Here is a 7,906-nt window from a genome sequence, read left to right on the forward strand (position 1 = left end):
ATTTTTCACACCTTTTCAGGCTCTTCATTTTTTTGAACACAGCTTCATGCTCCTCCTATTTTTCAGACCGTTTCATGCTCCTCATGTGTTTCACACCTTTTGAAGCTCTTCATAATTTTCACATCTTTTCAGACTCTTCATGATTTTGAAAACCACTTCATGCTCCTCCTATTTTTCAGACTGTTTCATTCTCCTCATGTATTTTTCACCTTTTGAAGCTCTTCAAATTTTTTCACACCTTTTCTGGCTCTTCATGTTTTTCAACACCGCTTCATGATCCTTCTATTTTTCAGACCGTTTCATGCTCCTCATATTTTTGACACGTTTTGACGCTCTTCATATATTTCACACTTTTCAGGCCCTTCATTTTTTTCAACACCGTTTCATGCTTCTCCTATTTTTCAGATTGTTTCATGTTCCTCATATTTTTGAAACCTTTTGAAGCTCTTCATATTTTTCACACCTTTTCAGCCTCTTCAAGTTTTTCAATACAGCTTCATGCTCCTTCTATTTTTCAGACCGTTTCATGCTCCTAATATTTTTGACACCTTTTGAAGCTGCTCATATTTTTCACACCTTTTGAAGCTCTTCATATATTTCACAGTTTTTCAGGCTCTTCATGTTTTTCAACACCACTTCATGCTCCTCCTATTTTTCACACCGTTTCATGCTCATCTCATTTTTTACAGCTTTTGAAGCTCTTCATATTTTTCACACCTTTTGAAGCTCTTCATATTTTTCACACATTTTCAGGCTCTTCATATATTTGAACACCGTTTCATGCTCCTCCTATTTTTCAAACCGTTTCATGCTCCTCATGTATTTCACACCTTTTGAAGCTCTTCCTATTTTTCACAGCTTTTCAGGCTCTTCATGTTTTAGAGCATGGTTTCAGGCTCCTCCTATTTTTCAGACCGTTTCATGCTCCTCATATATTTGACAACTTTTGAAACTCTTCATATTTTTCACACCTTTTCAGGCTTTACATGCTTTGGAACACTACATCATGATCCTCCTATTTTTCAGACCGTTTCATGCTCCTCATGTATTTCACACCTTTTGAAGCTCTTCATATATTTCACACGTGTTCAGTCTCTTCATGTTTTTCAACACCACTTCATGCTCCTCCTATTTTTCAGACCGTTTCATGCTTCTCATATTTTGATACGTTTTGAGACTCTTCATATATTTCACACCTTTTCAGGCCCTTCATGTTTTTGAACACCTTTTTATATTCCTCCTATTTTTCAGACCGTTTCATGCTCCTCATGTATTTCACAACTTTTGAAGCTCTTAATATTTTTCACATCTTTTCAGGCTCTTCATTTTTTTGAACACCGCTTCATGCTCCTTTTATTTTTCAGTCCGTTTCATGCTCCTCATATTTTTCACACCTTTGAAGCTCTTCATACTTTTCACACCATTTCAGGCTCTTCATGTTTTTGAACACCGCTTCATGCTCCTCTTCGTTTTCAGACCGTTTCATGCTCCTCATATTTTTCACACCTTTTGTAGCTCTTCATATTTTTCACACCTTTTCAGGCTCTTCATGTTTTTGAACAACGTTTCATTCTGCTCCTATTTTTCAGACAATTTCATGCTCCTAATATTTTTGACATCTTTTGAAGCTCCTCATATTTTTCACACCTTTTGAAGCTCTTCATATATTTCACACTTTTTCAGGCTCTTCATGTTTTTCAACACTACTTCATGCTCCTCATATTTTTCAGTCCGTTTCATGCTCATCTAATTTTTGACAGCTTTTAAAGCTCATCATATTTTTCACACCTTTTGAAGCTCTTCATGTATTTCACACCTTTTGAAGCTCTTCATGTTTTTGAACATTGCTTCATGCTCCTCCTATTTTTCAGACCGTTTCATGCCCCTCATATTTTTTACACCTTTTCATTCTCTTCATGTTTTCCACACCGCTTCATGCTCCTCCTATTTTTGAGACCGTCTCATGCTCCTCATATTTTTGACCCCTTTTGAAGCTCTTCATATTTTTCAAACCTTTTCAGGCTCTTCAAGGTTTTGAACAACGCTTCAATGCTCCTCCTATTTTTCAGACCGTTTCATGCTCCTCATATTTTCGACAACTTTTGAAGCTCTTCATATATTTCACACCTTTTCAGTCTCTTCATGATTTTGAACACCGTTTCATGCTCCTCCTATTTTTCAGACCGTTTAATGCTCCTCATATTTTTGACACCTTTGAATCTCTTCATATTTTTCACACCTTTTGAAGCTCTTCATATATTTCACACGTTTTCAGGCCCTTCATTTTTTTGAACACCGTTTTATGTTCCTCCTATTTTTCAGACCTTTTCATGCTCCTCATAATTTGACACCTTTTGAAGCTCCTCATATTTTTCACACATTTTCAGTCTCTTCATTTTTTTGAACAACGCTTCATGCTCCTCCTATTTTTCAGACCGTTTCAGGCTCCTCATATTTTTGACACCTTTTGAAGCTCTTCATATTTTTCACACCTTTTCAGGCTCTTCATTTTTTTGAACATCGCTTCTTGCTCCTCCTATTTTTAACACCGTTTCATGCTCCTCATATTTTTCACACCTTTTGAAGCTCTTCATATTTTTCACACCTTTTCAGACTCTTCATGTTTTTGAACACCGTTTCATGCTCCTCTTATTTTTCAGACCGTTTCATGCTCCTCATATTTTTCACACCTGTTGAAGCTCCTCGTATTTTTCACACCTTTTGAAGCTGTTCATATATTTCACACTTTTTCAGGCATTTCATGTTTTTCACAACCGCTTCATGCTCCTCCTATTTTTCAGACCGTTTCATGCTCCTCATATTTTTGAAACCTTTTGAAGCTCTTCATGTATTTCACAACTTTTCAGGGTCTTCATGTTTTTCAACACCGCTTCATGCTCCTCCAATTTTCAGACCATTTCATGCTCCTTATATTTTTGACAACTTTTGAAGCTCTTCATATTTTTCACACCTTTTCACGCTCATCATGTTTTTCAACACCGCTTCATGCTCCTCCTAATTTTTAGAACGTTTCATGCTCCTCCTATTTTTGCCACCTTTTGAAGCTCTTCATATTTTTCACACCTTTTCACGCTCATCATGTTTTTCAACACCGCTTCATGCTCCTCCTAATTTTCGGAACGTTTCATGCTCCTCATATTTTGACAACTATTGAAACTCTTCATATTTTTCAGACCGTTTCATGCTCCTCATATTTTGACACCTTTTGAAGCTCTTCATATATTTCACAGATTTTCAGGCTCTTCAGGTTTTTGAACATCGTTTCATGCTCCTCCTATTTTTCGGAACATTCCATGCTCCTCATATTTTTCACACCTTTTGCAGTTCTTCATATTTTTCACACCTTTTCTGGCTCTTCATATTTTAAAACAGCATTTAATGCTCCTCCTATGTTTAGAACGTTTAATTCTCTTAATAATTTTGACACCTTTTGCAGCTCTTCATATTTTTCACACTTTTTCTGGCTCTTCATATTTTTCAACACCACTTTATGCTCCTCCTATGTTTAGAACGTTTAATGCTCCCCATAATTTTGACACCTTTTGAAGCTCTTCATATTTTTCACACCTTTTCAGTCTCTTCATGTTTTGAACACCGCTTCATGATCCTCCTATTTTTCAGACCGTTTCATGCTCCGCATATATTTCACACCATTTGAAGCTCTTCATATTTTTCACACCTTTTCTGGTTCTCATGTTTTTGAATACAGCTTCATGCTTCTCCTATTTTTCAGACCGTTTCATGCTCCTCATATATATTCACACCTTTTGAAGCTCTTCCTATTTTTCAGACCTTTTCAGGCTCTTCATGTTTTTGAACACCATTGCATGCTCCTCCTATTTTTCAGACCGTTTCATGCTCCTCATATTTTTGACACCTTTTGAATATCTTCATTTTTTCTCACCTTTTCAGGCTCTTCATGTTTTTCAACAGCATTTCATGCTCCTCCTATTTTTTAGACCGTTTCGTGCTCCTCATATTTTTGACACCTTTTGTAGCTTTTCATATTTTTCACACCTTTTCAGGCTCTTCATGGTTTTCAACAGCGCTTCATGCTCCTCCAGTTTTTCAGACCGCTTCATTATCATCTCATTTTTGACACCTTTTGAAGCTCTTCATATATTTCACACCTTTTCAGACTCTTCTTGTTTTTCAACACAGCTTCTTGCTCCTCCTATTTTTCAGACCGTTTCATGCTCCTCATATTTTTGACACCTTTTTAAACTCTTCATATTTTTCACATCTTTTGAAGCTCTTCATATTTTTCACACTTTTTCATGCTCTTCATGATTTTCAACACTTCTTCATGCTCCTCCTGTTTTTCAGAGCGTTTCAAGCTCCTCATATATTTCACACCTTTTGAAGCTCTTCCTATTTTTCACACCTTTTCAGTCTCTTCATGTATTTGAACACCGTTTCATGCTCCTCCTATTTTTCAGACGGTTTCATGCTCCTCATATATTTGACACATTTTGAAGGTCTTCATATTTTTCACACCTTTTCAGACTCTTCATGTTTTTGAACACCGCTTCAACCTCCTCCTATTTTTCAAACCGTTTCGTGTTCCTGATGTATTTCACACCTTTTGAAGCTCTTCATATATTTCACACCTTTTCAAGCTCTTCAAGTTTTGAATGCTGTTTCATGCTCCTCCTATTTTTCAGACCGTTTCATGCTCCTCATATTTTGACACCTTTTGAAGCTCCCCATATTTTTCACACCTTTTGAAACTCTTCATATATTTCACATTTTTTCAAACTCTTCATGTTTTTCAACACCACTCCATGCTCTTCCTATTTTTCAGAACTTTTGATGCTCATCTCATTTTTGACACCTTTTGAAGCTCTTCATATTTTTGACACCTTTTGTAGCTCTTCATATTTTTCACACCTTTTCAGGTTCTTCATGTTTTTCAACACCGCTTGATGCTCCTCCTATTTTTCAGACCGTTTCATCCTCCTCATCTTTTTGACACCTTTTGAAACTCTTCATATATTTCATACTTCTTCAGGCTCTTCATGTTTTTCAACACCGCTTCATGCTTCTCCTATTTTTCAGACAGTTAGAAGCTCCTCATATTTTTGACACCTTTTGAAGCTCTTCATATTTTTCACACCTTTTCAGGCTCTTCATGTTTTTCAACACCACTTCATACTCCTACTATTTTTCAGACCGTTTCATGGTCCCCATATTTTTGACACCTTTTGAAGCTCTTCATATTTTCACACCTTTTCAGGCTCTTCATGTTATTCAACACTTCTTCATGCTCCTCCTATTTTTCAGACCTTTTAATTCTCCTCATATTTTTCACACATTTTGAAGCTCTTCATATATTTCACATCTTTTCAGGCTCCTCATGTTTTAGAGCACCGCTTCATGCTACTCATATTTTCAGACCGTTTCATGCTCCTCATATATTTGACACCTTTTGAAGCTCTTCAGATTTTTTACCTCTTTTCAGGCTCTTCATGTTTTTGAACACCGTTTCATGCTCATCCTATTTTTCAGACCGAATCATGCTCCTCATATTTTTCACACCTATTGAAGCTCTTCATCTTTTTCACACCTTTTAAGGCTCTTCATGTTTTTGAACACCGTTTCATTCTCCTCCTATTTTTCAGACCGTTTCATGCTCCTCATATTTTTGACACCTTTGAATCTCTTCATATATTTCACACCTTTTGAAACTCTTCTAATTTTTCACACGTTTTCAGTCTCTAAATGTTTTTCAACATCGCTTCTTGCTCCTCCTATTTTTCAGACCGTTTCATGCTCCTCATATTTTTGACACGTTTTGAGGATCTTCATATATTTCCCACATTTTCAGGCCTTTCATGTTTTTGAACACCGTTTTATGTTCCTCCTATTTTGCAGACCGTTTCATGCTCCTCTTAATTTGACACCTTTTGAAGCTCCTCATGTTTTTCACACATTTTCAGTCTCTTCATTTTTTTGAACACCGCTTCATGCTCTTCCTATTTTTCAGACCGTTTCAGGCTCCTCATATTTTTGACACCTTTTGAAACTCTTCATATTTTTCACACCTTTTCAGGCTCTTCATTTTTTTGAACACAGCTTCATGCTCCTCCTATTTTTCAGACCGTTTCATGCTCCTCATGTGTTTCACACCTTTTGAAGCTCTTCATAATTTTCACATCTTTTCAGACTCTTCATGATTTTGAAAACCACTTCATGCTCCTCCTATTTTTCAGACTGTTTCATTCTCCTCATGTATTTTTCACCTTTTGAAGCTCTTCAAATTTTTTCACACCTTTTCAGGCTCTTCATGTTTTTCAACACCGCTTCATGATCCTTCTATTTTTCAGACCGTTTCATGCTCCTCATATTTTTGACACGTTTTGACGCTCTTCATATATTTCACACTTTTCAGGCCCTTCATTTTTTTCAACACCGTTTCATGCTTCTCCTATTTTTCAGATTGTTTCATGTTCCTCATATTTTTGAAACCTTTTGAAGCTCTTCATATTTTTCACACCTTTTCAGCCTCTTCAAGTTTTTCAATACAGCTTCATGCTCCTTCTATTTTTCAGACCGTTTCATGCTCCTAATATTTTTGACACCTTTTGAAGCTGCTCATATTTTTCACACCTTTTGAAGCTCTTCATATATTTCACAGTTTTTCAGGCTCTTCATGTTTTTCAACACCACTTCATGCTCCTCCTATTTTTCACACCGTTTCATGCTCATCTCATTTTTTACAGCTTTTGAAGCTCTTCATATTTTTCACACCTTTTGAAGCTCTTCATATTTTTCACACATTTTCAGGCTCTTCATATATTTGAACACCGTTTCATGCTCCTCCTATTTTTCAAACCGTTTCATGCTCCTCATGTATTTCACACCTTTTGAAGCTCTTCCTATTTTTCACAGCTTTTCAGGCTCTTCATGTTTTAGAGCATGGTTTCAGGCTCCTCCTATTTTTCAGACCGTTTCATGCTCCTCATATATTTGACAACTTTTGAAACTCTTCATATTTTTCACACCTTTTCAGGCTTTACATGCTTTGGAACACTACTTCATGATCCTCCTATTTTTCAGACCGTTTCATGCTCCTCATGTATTTCACACCTTTTGAAGCTCTTCATATATTTCACACGTGTTCAGTCTCTTCATGTTTTTCAACACCACTTCATGCTCCTCCTATTTTTCAGACCGTTTCATGCTTCTCATATTTTGATACGTTTTGAGACTCTTCATATATTTCACACCTTTTCAGGCCCTTCATGTTTTTGAACACCTTTTTATATTCCTCCTATTTTTCAGACCGTTTCATGCTCCTCATGTATTTCACAACTTTTGAAGCTCTTAATATTTTTCACATCTTTTCAGGCTCTTCATTTTTTTGAACACCGCTTCATGCTCCTTTTATTTTTCAGTCCGTTTCATGCTCCTCATATTTTTCACACCTTTGAAGCTCTTCATACTTTTCACACCATTTCAGGCTCTTCATGTTTTTGAACACCGCTTCATGCTCCTCTTCGTTTTCAGACCGTTTCATGCTCCTCATATTTTTCACACCTTTTGTAGCTCTTCATATTTTTCACACCTTTTCAGGCTCTTCATGTTTTTGAACAACGTTTCATTCTGCTCCTATTTTTCAGACAATTTCATGCTCCTAATATTTTTGACATCTTTTGAAGCTCCTCATATTTTTCACACCTTTTGAAGCTCTTCATATATTTCACACTTTTTCAGGCTCTTCATGTTTTTCAACACTACTTCATGCTCCTCATATTTTTCAGTCCGTTTCATGCTCATCTAATTTTTGACAGCTTTTAAAGCTCATCATATTTTTCACACCTTTTGAAGCTCTTCATGTATTTCACACCTTTTGAAGCTCTTCATGTTTTTGAACATTGCTTCA

Source organism: Dama dama, unplaced genomic scaffold, assembly GCF_033118175.1.
Source record: "Dama dama isolate Ldn47 unplaced genomic scaffold, ASM3311817v1 ptg000088l, whole genome shotgun sequence".
In the NCBI taxonomy this organism is placed as follows: domain Eukaryota; kingdom Metazoa; phylum Chordata; class Mammalia; order Artiodactyla; family Cervidae; genus Dama; species Dama dama.